Source organism: Cryptomeria japonica, chromosome 6, assembly GCF_030272615.1.
Source record: "Cryptomeria japonica chromosome 6, Sugi_1.0, whole genome shotgun sequence".
NCBI lineage: Eukaryota > Viridiplantae > Streptophyta > Pinopsida > Cupressales > Cupressaceae > Cryptomeria > Cryptomeria japonica.
Window position 1 is genome coordinate 107,125,119 of NC_081410.1, and position 15,209 is coordinate 107,140,327.

The window sequence follows — 15,209 nt, forward strand, 5'->3', positions numbered from 1 at the left end:
GTGCAATAGGCGCCTCAAGAAGGATACATCTCGGCTTATTCTATATATATTATTAAATATATATAAGCTAGTAGCAGTCACAACATGAATTGAAAGACATGACATAAATTAATTTCAATATATATATTGTTGTATAGTTTAGGATTCTATTTGGTTCAATTCTAGATTTATAATTATAGTTAGGATTGGAATCAAAATAGTAGGCCTAATTCAATAAGGATTAGGGTTCATTATGGTTTACTATCAGGGTTAGGATTTGATTTGGTTTCAAATAGTAGGCCTAATTCAATAAGGAATAGGGTTCATTTTGTCTTGCTATTAGGGCTAGGGTTATAGTTGTAGTTAGGGTTTACATCATTGTTTAAGTTAGATTAATGGTCAGGGTTTGGATTTACATCATGTTTAGTGTTACGGTTAGCGTTAAGATTGTGATTAGGCTAGGATTTAGGGTTATGGTTAGATTATGTGTAGGGTTATGGTTTATATCATAGGGCTATGATTAGGGTTAGGATTATAGTTAGGGTTTACATCATTGTTAGGGTTAGGTTAATGATTAGAGTTTTGATTTACTTCATGATTAAGATTAGGGATAGGGTTATGATCGTGGTTAGGCTTTGGATTTATCATTATGGTGAGGATTATGTCTAGGGTTAAGGTTAGAGTAAGGATTATAGTTAGGGTTTACATCATTGTTAGGGTTAGGTTAATGGTTAGGGTTTAGATTTACATCATTATAAGGGTTAAGGTTCTAGTTAGGCTTAATTTTTAGGTATATGGTTGGGATTATCTCTATGATTAGAGTTTATATCATAAGGTTAGGGTTATGATTGTGGTTAGGGTTAAGGATTAGTTTTAGGATTATAGTTAGGGTTTACATCATTTTTATAGTTAGGTTAATGGTTAGGGTTTGTATTCACATCAAGTTTAGTGTTACAATTAGTGTTAAAATTGTGGTTAGGCTTAGGATTTAGGGTTAGGATTATAGTTAGGGTTTACATCATTGTTAGGGTTAGGTTAATGATTAGGGTTTTGATTTACTTCATGATTAAGATTAGGGATAGGGTTATGATCATGGTTAGGCTTTGGATTTATCATTATGGCGAGGATTATGTCTAGGGTTAAGGTTAGAGTTAGGATTATAGTTAGGGTTTACATCATTGTTAGGGTTAGGTTAATGGTTAGGGTTTAGATTTACATAATTATAAGGGTTAAGGTTCTAGTTAGGCTTAATTTTTAGGTATATGGTTAGGATTATCTCTATGATTAGAGTTTATATCATAAGGTTAGAGTTATGATTGTGGTTAGGGTTAAGGATTAGGTTTAGGATTATAGTTAGGGTTTACATCATTTTTATGGTTAGGGTTTGTATTTACATCATGTTTAGTGTTACAATTAATGTTAAAATTGTGGTTAGGCTTAGGATTTAGGGTTATGGTTAAGATTATATGTAGGGTTAGGACCTTTATAGGGCTAGGGTGGTTATGGTTAGGATTATAGGTAGGGTTTACATAATTGTTAGGGTGAGTTTAATGGTTAGGGCTTGGATTTACATCATGATTAGGGTTAGGGTTAAGATTGTGGTTAGGATTAGGATTTACATTTATGGTTAGTTTTTATGTTTAGGGTTGTTGTTTATACATCACTGTGTTAGGGTGAGGGTGAGCACAATGGTTAGGGTTATGGTTAAGTTTAAGATTATGGTTAGACTTAACATTTATAATTATGGTTAGGGTTATGTCTAGGGTTAGGATTTATATCATAGGATTAGGGTTAGGGTTAGGATTATAGATAGATTTTACATCATTGTCAGGGTTAGGTTAATGGTTAGAGTAAGGGTTAGGGTTAGTGTTAAGATTGTGTTTAGGCTTAGGATTTATGGTTATGGTTAGGATTATGTGTAGGGTTAGGATGTATATCATAGGGTTATACTCAAGGTTAAGGGTTAGGGTTAGGGTTATAGTTATGGTTTGTATTACTTTTAGGGTTAGGTTAATGGTTAGGGTTATGGTTGCAGTAAGGGTTTATATCATTGTTAGAGTTAAGTTAATGGTTAGGCTTAGGATTTAGTATTATTGTTATAATTATTTCTAGGTTTAGGGTTTATATCATGGGATTAGGATTAGGGTTAGGATTAGGATTTATGATTATGGTTAGTTTTACATTTAGGGTTAGGGTTTATATCACAACGTTAGGGTTAGGATTAGCATCAGGGTTAGGGTTATGGTTAAGTTTATGATTGTGGTTCAAAGGATTAATATTTAGAATTATGGTAAGGGTTATGTCTATGGTTAGGGTTTATATCATAGGGTTAAGGGTTAGGGTTTGGATTATAGATAGATATTACATCATTCTTAGGTTTACGTTAATGGTTAGGGTTAGGGTCGGGGTCAAGATTATGTTTAGGCTTATGATCTATGGTTATGCTTAGGATTATGTGTAGGGTTAGGGTTATAGTTGTGTTTTGCATCACTTTTAGGGTTAGGTTAATGGTTAGGGTTTGCATTTACATCATGGTTAGGGTTAAGGCTAGCGTTAGGGTTAAGATTGTGGTTATGCTTAGGATTTAGGGTTTATATCATAGGGTTAGGGTTAGGATTAGGATTATGTTTATGGTTTATATCATTTTTAGGGTTAAGTTAATGGGTATAGTTCAAATTTACAACATGGTTAGGGTTTGGCTAATGGTTATGGTTTGCATCACTTTAGGGTTAGGTTAATGGTTAGGGTTAGGATTGTAGTAAGGGTTTACATCATTGTTAGGGTTAGGTTAATGGTTAGGTTTTGGATTTAGGGCTTAAGGTTAAAGTTAGGGTTAGGTTTATGATTATTGTTAGGGTCAGGATTTAATGTTATTGTTATGATTATTTATAGGGTTAGGGTTTATATCATGGACTTAGGATTAGGGTTGGGATTAGGATTTATGATTATGGTTAATTTTATGTTTAGGGGTACGGTTTATATCACAATGTTAGGGTTAGGGTTAGGGGTTATATTAGAGGGTGAGAGTTAGGGTTAAGGGTTAGGGTTGGGATTATAGTTAGGGTTTACATCATTGTTAAGGTTAGGCTAATGGTTACGGTTTAGATTTATATCACGGTTAGGATTAAGGTTAGGGAAAGGGTTAAGATTATGGTTAGGCTTAGGATTTAGGGTCACATTTAGGATTTTTTCTAGGGTTATGATTTATATTTATTGTTATGGTTATGGTTTGGATTTATATTTATGGTTTACATCACTTTTAGGGTTAGGTTAATGGTTAGGATTAGGATTGCAGTACGAGTTTACATCATTGTTAGGGTTAGGCTAATGGTTAGGTTTTGGATTTAGGGTTAAGGTTAGGGTTAGGTTTACAATTGTTGTTAGGATTAGTATTTAGTGTTAGTGTTATGATTATTTCTAGGGTTAGGTTTTATATCATGGGATTATGATTAGGGCTAGGATTAGGATTTACGATTATGGTTAGTTTTGTGTTTAGGGTTAGGGTTTATATTACAACATTAGGATTGGGGTTAAGGGTTTAAGGTTTATATTAGAGGCTTAGAGTTACAATTTTAAGGGTTAGGGTTAGGATTGTAGTTAGGGATTACATCATTGTTAGGGTTAGGCTAATGGTTAGGGTTTATATCATAGGGTTAGGGTTAGGATTAGGATTATGTTTATGGTTTATATCATTGTTAGGGTTAAGTTAATGGGTACAATTTGGAATTACAACATGGTTAGGGTTAGGGTTTGGCTAATGGTTATGGTTCGCATCTCTTTAAGGGTTAGGTTAATGGTTAAGGTTAGGATTGTAGTAAGGGTTTACATCATTGTTAGGGTTAGGTTAATGGTTAGGTTTTGGATTTAGGGTTTAAGGTTAGAGTTAGGGTTAGGGTTAGGATTTAGGGTTTTATATTAGAGGGTTAGAGTTAAGGTTTTGGATTTAGGGTTTTCAAGGGTTAGGGTTAGGATTTTAGTTAGGGTTTACATCATTGTTAGGGTTAGGCCAATGGTTAGGGTTTGAATTTATATCATGGTTAGGGTTAAGGTTAGGGATAAGGTTAAGATTATGGTTAGGCTTAGGATTAGGGTTACGTTGAGGATTATCTCAAGGGTTAGGGTTTGTATCATAGGTTAAGTGTTAGTGTTAAGGGTTAGGGTTAGGATTGTAGTAAGGGTGAAGTTAGGGTTATATTTAAGTTTAGGGTCAAGTTATGGTTTAGAGTTCAATCAGGTCTAGATTAGAGATATTGTCAAGGTGAGGGTTTTATTATGGTAAGGTTTTCATTATAGTTAGGGTTTGTATTTTTTTAGTGTTGTTAAATGAATGAATAATTAGTTTTAGAATAAATTTAAACTAAAACAATGATTAGAGTATTCTTGTAATATTTATCAAAGCCTAATGGTAATCAAACCAAAATATTAATGAAGGGTTTAACCTTTATGATATAATTTTAAAAATTTTAAAATTATATTGTTAGAGTTAACTTTAAGGTTAGGTTAGGGTTGGCATTCAATTAGAGAGATTAGGTTTAGGGGTTAAGGTTATAGTTAATTAGAGTTTAGTTTGAAGGTAAGGCTAGTAGGTAACTATTGTAGGATAATGCATTCATAACACTTATAATCATTTTTTATAAAATGTTAAAAGAATCTTTATTATTATGTACTTTTCTTATGAATATTTTGTTTCCTTATTTATATATTTTGTTTCTATAGGCAATAGTAAAAGTTAATTGATAATAAATTGTTAGATTATGCTTTTAGTTGTGAAATTGAAAAAAGAAAAGAAATTAATCTAAATATATTAACAAAATTTCTATTCTACCCTTTTTTTTTTGCATGAAAAAAAATTCAAATTTTAAAATTCAAATAATGGTAATAAAACTAAAAATTAATTAAGGGTTTAAACTTTATGATATAATTTGGAAAATTTAAAAACTATATGATTAGAGTTAACTTTAAGATTAGGTTAGGGTTTGCATTTATTTAGAGAGATTAGGTTTAGGGGTTAAGGTTATAGTTAATTAGAGTTTAGTGTTAGGGTAAGGCTATAAATAGGTAACTATTGTAGGATAATGCATTCATAACACTTATTGTCTTTTTTTATAAAATATTAAAAAAATCTTTAATATTACGTAATTTTCTTATGAATATTGTTTTTCCTTATTTGAATTTTTTTATGAAATAATTACCGTGAAGCTTTGTTCTAACGAAATAAATACATTTTAAAATAGCTTCAAAGTTTATTATAGTTAAAATATAGACATTTTAAAATAGTTCAAAGTTTATTATAATTAAAATTACCTTACTCATAACCTTTAATTAATTTAGACATATAACATTTTTATTCTACCTTTTCTTTTTGCATGCAAATCATTTCAGATTTTAAAATTGAAATAAATTCATTGTTTTTAATTGTTAAATGAATCAATAATTAGTTGTAAAATAGATTTACAACTCTCACTGGCATCTTGCATTCCTTCTGCAATCTGTAATATTTTCCTTCTGCAATCTGTAAAACAATATTACATACCTCTATCTCACAATGAAACTGCACAATTGATCCATTCGAAGAATGGTGCACTACAATTTTTAATTATTGAATGGAGTGAAACTCTCTTGTAACCGTTTTGAAAACCAAATCTATTAATCTATTAATTATTTTACTTTCTATATTAGTTAATTGTTATTTTAAACCTTAAATAATTGAAAACCAAATGACCGTCAAAATTATTGAAAACCCCTAAATGTTATGCATAAATTTGCTGCCATTGTAGAAGCCTATCGGCTTAATTATATCTAGTGACTGTAATTTAATTGATCGTATAATGAGATTGATGATATGTTTGTTGATTAGATTATCTTTTAAACTGTAAATTCTTCAAAAATACATAAAAAATACCCCTTAATTCTCAGCTGAAGAAGAATCATACTCCCATATCGCCTTCCAAAAATTATCTAATTACGAGGCGAAAACCTGGCCCAAAAAAGAGGAAATCTAATATTAAATTTAATTGTTTATAATTATGTGGCTGGTATTTCCAAATATTCTGTGAGATCAGATGGGTAGAAGCCATAGCACCCCCATCATAAGCTTGAAACCTTCTGAAACAAGGATCTCATACAACAACGCTGATGAAATCATATAATCCATATTAAATAACTGGAAAACACTTTGCAAACTGCAAAAAATTAATCATGGCAAAGAAACAAGAGTTTCATGCTAGAGGAGCAGATTCATTTATTTCAGTACGATATGATTTATAACATCGCCATCAATAGAATATATAGCTGTAGCATATAGCTATAATCATTATGAAAGTATGATATGATTTCTAACATCGCCATCAATAGAATATATGGCTGTAGCATATAGCTATAATCATTATGGAAGCAAATTGTGCTATTTTTGCACCTTGCAGGTACAGAATTCAGTTATCTGAGGATTGTGATCAGTGGATTTTGTGCAAGGCAGTGGAATGAATCTAGTGACTGAACATGGCACAGGAAAGACCAGCCCAGTAATTTTTGGGTGAGGTGGTGCAGCTTTAGCAGCAAAAGCCCCTCCTGCAGTTATCACATACACCATAGAACACGTTATTCTCAATGCAAATTCATGAATTGAATAAAATGATGGATAAAACATGGAATGCAGAATCATACAGCTAATATTACCTGTGTTGAGGAATTGTAGTGATTTCCCTGGTATGATATTATCAGTATTCACACCGTTTAATGGTTTACCTTTGATGGAAACAAGTGTGATACACATCACAATCAGAAGAATTTTCTCTGCGTTTTTCATCTTCATACAAAAAATATTCAAACTTCAAATACAAACTGAATTAATGCAATTCAATCATTAATCATTTCTATTATAAATATCTATGAATTACAAATAATTTATAGATTACAAATAATTTATAGATCACAGGAGCAGAAGTCATGGAGATCAACAACTATTTGCATGAAACGGAACTGGAAGATGAAGAAGAGTTAAAAACAAAAACTCCTAGCTTAAACAAGAGCAACTCAGAATTATGGAGATAGTTGAAGCAACTCAGAATTACGGAGATAGTGGAAATCAACCGTAAATGAGGGAGAGGAGTGTATGTTGCGCTAACACAGGCTGAGAATTATGATTAAAGTAAACGGAGTGTGAGTAGCATAAAGGTTAGAAGGCCAAGGGCATGATCAATGAGAAGAGTAAGAGAAATGATCAACTTTTTTTCTGGGTAGTTTTTAAAATTCAATATACAATAAAGAACAATTTGTTCAAAATATTTATTAAATTATATTATTAAAATGTTTATGAACGTTTAAAGGCTAGATTTTTATTCAAACATTATTAAACATCTATATTCTTTTATTAATGTTTAAATTTTATTTTTTAATTTTCTTATTTTAAATAGGTATATTGTGAGAAAATAAAAAGTTTCATGACCTCAAATTTATAAAAGTATGTTTATATTTGTTTGTTAAATAAATATAATTTTAGATTTGTAATGGTGAATAATGTATATGTGTGTTATTTTTAAAATCTAATGTATGACCATTTCAATTAGAGTTTTCTTTATGGTGATATATTCTTGCATGAAATTCGCTTAATAAACTTATTCTATCTCATTCTCATCATCATTCATCTTCAATTTTTTTGTCCTTAAATTCATAGAGTAGGAAATTGATCCATCATTTGTATGGTTGCATATTGAACCTCAAACTTTTGAATATTATAACACAAATTTTAATCATTGTTGACTTGTTCACTAGTGTTGTTGCATTTAAGAACGTTCATTATTCTATTTGAAATCATTCTACATGCTCATATTCACTTGTACTACATCATACATTGTTCCCCCCCCAAAATTGTTTTACTAAGTAGTTTACCTAATACTAACTTATTGATCCACATATATTAAATTCTCATAACCTATATTTTCCATTAAATATGACACTCCAATAAACATTTATAGTTAGAAATTAGGATATTGGTGACATTGACCAAAACTTAAAGACCTATGGAAAGAAATTGATAGTGGAGTTGGCCTTGTAAGATCACAACCCATAGATCACATATAATGAAATGATAATTTGCTACAACTTATTGATAGCAAAATAAGATAAAACGAGCTTTTATGATGGCTGTTTTATCATTTTACTAATGTTGTTTTATCTACTTGTTTGTTTGGTGGTTGTTCATTCAAACCCATGAATTATTGCTACATCATGTAATGCATGCTAGATCAACTCATAACAAGTAGTAAAATGCTGACATGAACAAAGTTTTGAATTCAAAATTTGCAAGATTATGGATAAATCTATAGCTACAAAGCTGCCATGAATCAAACCATACCCTTGCATCTAAACCAAGGTGAGAAACTATAAATTTAGGATTAAAAAATAAACTCTAGATATTAGTGATGATAAGAATTAAGTTATGAGTTGAATTATCAGTTAATTGTTGCATTTAAAACAACCTTATTAAACTGAGCCCAATTAAAAAATGACACGATTATGCAATTTTTACCTTTACAATAATGTTATAATAATTTTGAATAATCTTAATTAAAGTCCAACTACTATGGCTGACACTAATTTGTATTTTGAAAGATAAAACGCTATTATAATTAAAATGATATATTATTAAGTTTAAATTATCTATAATTACGTTGACAATATTTTTCAATTATAGTTGAGGTTGAATTAAATTTAGAAGACATAAAAGATCTTATATTAAAAATGTTTCAATGGTGAAATTTAAATTGTTTCTAATTAAGTCTGACATCTTCTAGTCTATCTTCTTACTTTAAACTGTATTTAAATTGTTTCTAATTATGTCTGACATTTTCTAATCTATCTTCTAACTTTAAACTGTATTTAAAAGAGATAAAAAGATGTTATATTTAAAATACTCTAGTGTTTATTAATGATATCAGATTTCCACAATCCATAGCTTATAATCTCACACTTTCTGGATTAGATTGTGTAGCAGTTTTTTGGATCATAATCCAAAAAGTGTGAGATTATAATCTAGTGTTATCAAAAGATTCTAATTTGATTGATTGAGTACACTTGATGTTGAAGGTGATGATATGTTCATCAATTAAATAATCTTTTATTCAGAAATATATAAGAAATACCACTCAATTCATAATTCTTGGCTGACGAAAAATCAGCATAGACTTATACTCCCATATCAACTTACAAAACAAATCTAGTTATGACATAAACCTCCAATTAAAATAAAAAAATCTAATACTAAATTTAATTGTTTATAATTATATGTGACTGGCAATTCCAAATATTTTGTGAGATCAGATGGATAGAAGCCATAGCACCTCCATCATAAGCTTGAAACCTTCTGAAACAAGGATCTCATACAACAACGCTGATGAAATCATATAATCCATATTAAATAACTGGAAAACACTTTGCAAACTGCAAAAAATTAATCATGGCAAAGAAACAAGAGTTTCACACTACAGGAGCAGATTCATTTATTTTAGTATGATATGATTCATAATATCGCCATCAATAGAATATATGGCTGTAGCATATAGCTATAATCATTATGGAAGTATGATATGATTTCTAACATCGCCATCAATAGAATATATAGCTATAAGCATTATGGAAGCAAATTGTGCTATTCCTGCACCTTGCAGGTACAGAATCCAGTTATCTGAGGATTGTGATCATTGGGTTTTGTGCAAGGCAGTGGAATGAATCTAGTGACTGCACATGGCACAGGAAAGACCAGCACAGTAATTTTTGGGAGAGGTGGTGCAGCTTCAGCAGCAAAAGCCCCTCCTGTAGTTATCACATACACCAGAGTACCCATTATTCTCAATGCAAATTCATAAATTCAATTGAATGATGGATAAAACGTGGAATGCAGAATCATACAGCTAAAATTACCTGTGTTGAGGAATTGCAGTGATTTCCCTGGTATGATATTATCAGTATTCACATTGTTCAATGGTTTACCTTTGATGGAAATAAGTGTGATACAAATCACAAACAGAAGAATTTTCTGTGCGTTTTTCATCTTCATCTTCATTGAGAATACAAAAAAAAACTCAAACTTCAAATACAGGCTGAGAATTATGATTGAGATAATGAGTTTTTATAGAGAAGTCTTTTTAGGTGGGTGCGGTGTGGAGGAAGAAAAGATCAAGTACACGGAGTGTGAGTAGCATAAAGGTTAGAAGGCCAAGGGCATGATCAATGAGAAGAGTAAGAGATCAACTTTTTTTTGGGGTAGTTTTTTAAATTCAATAATGATACAATAAAGAATAATTTGTTCAAAATATTTATTAAATTATATTATTAAAATGTTTGTGCATGTTTAAAGGCGAGATTTTAATTCAAACATTATTAAACATCTATATTCTTTTATTGATGTTTAAATTTTTTATTTTTTATTTTTTTGATAGAATAAAAAGTTCTATGATCACAAATTTATAAAAAACATGTTTATATTTGTTTGCTAAATAAATATAATTTTAGACTTGTAATGGTGAAAAATATGTGTGTGTGTTATTTTTAAAATATAATGGAGGACCACTTCAATTAGAGTTTTCTTTATGGTGATATATTCTTGCATGAAATTCGCTAATAAACTCATTCTATCTCATTCTCATCATCATTCATCTTCATTTTTTTTTGTCCTTAGATCCATTGAGTAAGGAATTGATGCATCATTTGTATGGTTGCATATTTGAACCTCAAACTTTTAAATATTAGAATACAAATTTTAATCTTTGTAGACCTACTCACTAGTGTTGTTGTATTTAAGAACATTCATTATTCCATTTGAAATCATTCTACATGCTCATGTTCACTTGCACTACATCATACATTGTTCCCTAAAAAAATGATTCACTAAGTAGTTTAACTAATACTAACTTATTAATCCACACACATATTAAATTGTCATTTTACATTACATGACACCAATATTGTTTGGTTCATTAAACATCTATAGTTAGTAATCAAGATCCTTAATGACATTGACCAAAACTTAAAGACCTATGGAAAGAAATTGATGCTGGTGTTGGCCTAGTAAGATCACAACCCATAGATCACATGTAATAAATGATAATTTGCTACAACTTATTGATAGCAAAATAAGATAAAACAAGATTTTATGATGGTGTGATTTTTTTAGATGTTGTGTATCCTCTCATGTTAGTGGCTATAAGTGAACATCAAATTATTGCAAGTGTAACTACTACTATAAGGACACCCTTGGTAGTTGGTACAAGTGAAACCACACCAAAGAGGTTTCCTTTAATGTTCCCCATTATTAGAGACACTTTGATATGAAACCTAAACAACTTATGAATCTAATAAATCCCATACAAACATAGAATTTTTGAAAAAAAGGCTCTAAACTTTTAATGCACACACATATATTAACTTATCATAACCTATGTTTTACATTAGATGATGCTTCAATATTTCTTCACTCGTTAAATATCTATAGTTAGCATGACCCTTGATGACATTGACCAATAACTTAAAGACCTATGGAACAAAATTGATGACAGAGTTGGCCTAGTAAGCTCACAACCCATAGATCACATGTTACAATAATATAAAAACTAGACAACTTTGCTACTGATTACTTGTAAAAAAAAAAGACAACAATATTTTATAATGGTGTAATTTTTTTTAGATGTTGGGCTCCTTCTCATGCTAGTGGCTCTAGGTTAACATCCAATTATCAAAAGTGTAAACACAATTATAAGGGCACCTTTGGTAGTGGGTACAAGTGAAAACACACCAAAAAGGTTTTCTTCAATATTCCCCATTATTTGAGACACTTTTTGACATGAAACCTAACCAATTTATGAATCTAGTAAATCACATACAAACATAGAACACCAAACAAAAAAAGGCTCTTAATTTTGAATGCACACAAAAAATCAACTCAATAGGATTAAAAATAATCATATACTCATAATCATACTAGAAATAACAAAATATACATATATGTACTTAAATTTCAATAGTACAAGTGAAGTATTCACTTGCCCTATTAGATACTACTTTACTACTTGCCCAATGGTAGCTTAGAATTAATGTCTAAACTCTTTCCTATCATGCATTTATAGTTTCCCTTCTTGTTTTCTTGTCATATAGGGTTCAAAAGAACATACTCTAGATTATTCTACCATTAGTATATTCCATAGAGATCATCTACCTTGACTATTTCAAAACTATTCCTATAATTTGTAGTGTGAGGGTCAAAATTTCTATATTTTTATTCACATGCCATAACAAGTGATATGTGGGAAACAAGATCCTAGCCTAGGGATGTAAACCAAGATCTCAAAACTCTATTTATGCATATCATTGGGAATCATAAACTAGGTTCAACTATAGTCCTAATAGGAAATCTTAACCCTAAGGGGTCTTATGACACCTTTTTTGATTTATATGGATTTGAGATTGTGAAATGTGTGTAAATGAAATAGGTTAAATGATAGAAAATTGATAACTTTTAAACATAAACATTAAGACACAAAATTGGAAATCAACATAGTAACAAATATTTGGAACTGAGATACAAAGAAGAATATGTAGTAGCAATCTATAGTAGAAATTGTTTGACACAATTGGAGGGTACCTCAGTATGAGGGTATCTTCATCAATAAAATGTTCCAAATTCAAGATTAGAAGGATTTCTCGGTATACCTCTTTGAAAATGATTCAAAAAGTGCTAGATATGGTTGGAAGGTTCCCTAGTCTAGGGGTTTCTACTTGTTCAAAGTTTGGGAATGTCTATCTTAGTTTTCTCTACACTTGTGTAACCCTATCTATTGCTATATCTATATGTACACACATGAAAACAAGGAAAAATGGTTAAATTGTTGTATATAAGGTCTTGCGTAAGTTGAAAATTTCATGCTAGTGTTCCCACCTCAACAAGAACTATGACCGATGAAAAAGAGATCTTATCCTTAGGGAGGACATAGACTAAAACATAATTGAAATGTTGAATAAACAAGATTATTCCTTAGGATTGATAATGTTGGTGATGCTCAATGCTCTTTAGACAAGTCTTCAAAGTGTTGATGTAATAGAATGACACGACATAAGAAAATTAATCATCAAGTCAGCCTTGACTGTAAATTATTGTAGCTTGTTACTTTATATGTTGAATTCTTAAATTTGAAGTGCTCACTTGATAATAAAGGATCATAACTTAGCTTCTTAGGTTTTTTGAATGATAAAATATTTCTTTATAAAGGGTCCAAAATCCATTTCCTAATTTAGGTTTTCATTTAATGTCAAATAAAAATATTAAGTTCGATTAGATCACAAATGACAATGGATCACCCTTGAACAAGTTTGAATTTGGGCTTTTTGGAAGGAATAGGGAGCTCGACACCCTACTTTGCTCATACTAGGGCATTGGGTTCCCTAGTCCTCCCAAACAAGGACTAGAGAGGTTGAAACAAAGTTTCAAGACTAAAGAAATAGTCTATCTAGTCTCGAGATTAGCATATAATGACAATCAGGTAAGATAAGTCCAAAATAGGATTAAAACGGTCTAGGATAGAGCACACTAAATCAAGGGCCCAAATAGAGTGGGGAATTGTAAGGGGATAAACTAAATACTACACTAAATTTGGCCTCCACTTTAGCAAGAGTATGAAATTACGCTCACACTCATAGTAAATTAGATAAAACAATTGAGTGCAAGACTTCCAAGGGATAAGATGTCAATGAGTCAAGGGAAGCAAGCCCCGAAGATTATGATCTTATAAAGTCACAAAAAAACATCCAAATTAGGATACACAAAATAAAAGACAAAGAAAAACAAAACAAAACAAAATGTAAATAGAAAAAATAACATCAAAGGGGTTAGTACCGAAAACAAAGGCTCCAAGTCAACTGGCTTAGGAGACCTCGATATCAAAAATGTCTCAACCACTAATAGCAAATGTTCTTAGAATGTTATTGCAAGACATCAAATGGACTTATATAAAGAAAAATAAAATACACCAATTTGTGATGAGATAATAGATCCATGATCCAACAACTATCAAGTTGTGTTATGCTAGGGGTCCATAGAAAAGCCATGGATTTCATTCGTCAACAAGTTGTGTCAAGTTGGGTGATTCATGTTTACAACATAACTTTTATTGGATAGCAAGTTGTGATATGTTAAGTGATTCATGTAAAGGGCACGAATTCTAATGGACCACAAGTTGTGTGATATTGTTTGATATGTTTAGTGCAATAAACAATTAAACTAGCAAGCTTTATTAAGCTATGTAACCAACACATTGGGGGAGTAAATGATAACAATAGTGATCACGCCAACACAAATTATTATTTTAGATGACCAATGGTCAGGGAGAATAAAGTGATAATAATTACCAAACTAGAAAGCTTCACTATACTAGTTGAAAAATATTTTGAGGAACGTAAACATGTTTGCTAAAGGGATCAAGCTAGCAACTTGTGTTATGCTAGAAGTTTGAGATGAGTCACATGGATGCCACTGGCTAGTAATTCTTATTATGTTAGGTGATTAGTAGATCATAAATTCTTCAAGGGATCAAAATAGCAAGCCACACTTCTATATTATCAAAAAAAAGGTTACGTGACATAAAAGTTTCTATGGATAGATTAATAACAATACCTTAGGGGAATTATGCAATACAACATGAACACTTTGTGGGTACGTCAATGAATTACTACAAGAAATAACGAGGCCTCATATGCTCCCCTTAAGATGTTAACATATTATCATGTTGATATATATTAATGAAGATAGAGATCCACATCAAATATAAAAAGCCTTCAACCAAGGAGATATCCATAAAAAAGTGCATGCATCCAAGCTAGGAAGGAGATCCTTATGAAGGATGCAAATGTTCAAGTAAGGAAGATACTATTGTAAAAGGAACATATTGCAACAAGGACAAAGGGATATTTATTAAGGATAAATAACTAGATCAAAGAGACAGTAAGATATCTTTGTTTAAATATATCTACCTCCATAAAGAGACGAGATATTCAAACACAGATGAAATCTTTGAGCGGAGAAGGGAGATCAACAATACACACCTTCCCAAGAGATAGGAGAGGGGATTCTTGATGAAAGATGCAAACTTTCAACATCAGTGAGAGAATTTTTTATTAAAAGATGCATGATTTCAAGAAAGTAAGAGGTTTTAATCAAGGATGAATACCTCCAAAATAGTAGAAAA

General features: G+C 30.7%; 1 long non-coding RNA gene across 1 annotated transcript; it reads right to left on the reverse strand.

Moving 5' to 3' along the window:
• Window positions 1-6,112: 6,112 nt before the first annotated feature.
• Window positions 6,113-6,875, reverse strand: LOC131030554 (uncharacterized). The gene is made up of 2 exons (XR_009102914.2): window positions 6,655-6,875; window positions 6,113-6,546 (listed from the first exon to the last, which is right to left on the reverse strand). It is a non-coding gene; the product is annotated as an uncharacterized LOC131030554 (long non-coding RNA).
• Window positions 6,876-15,209: the final 8,334 nt, after the last annotated feature.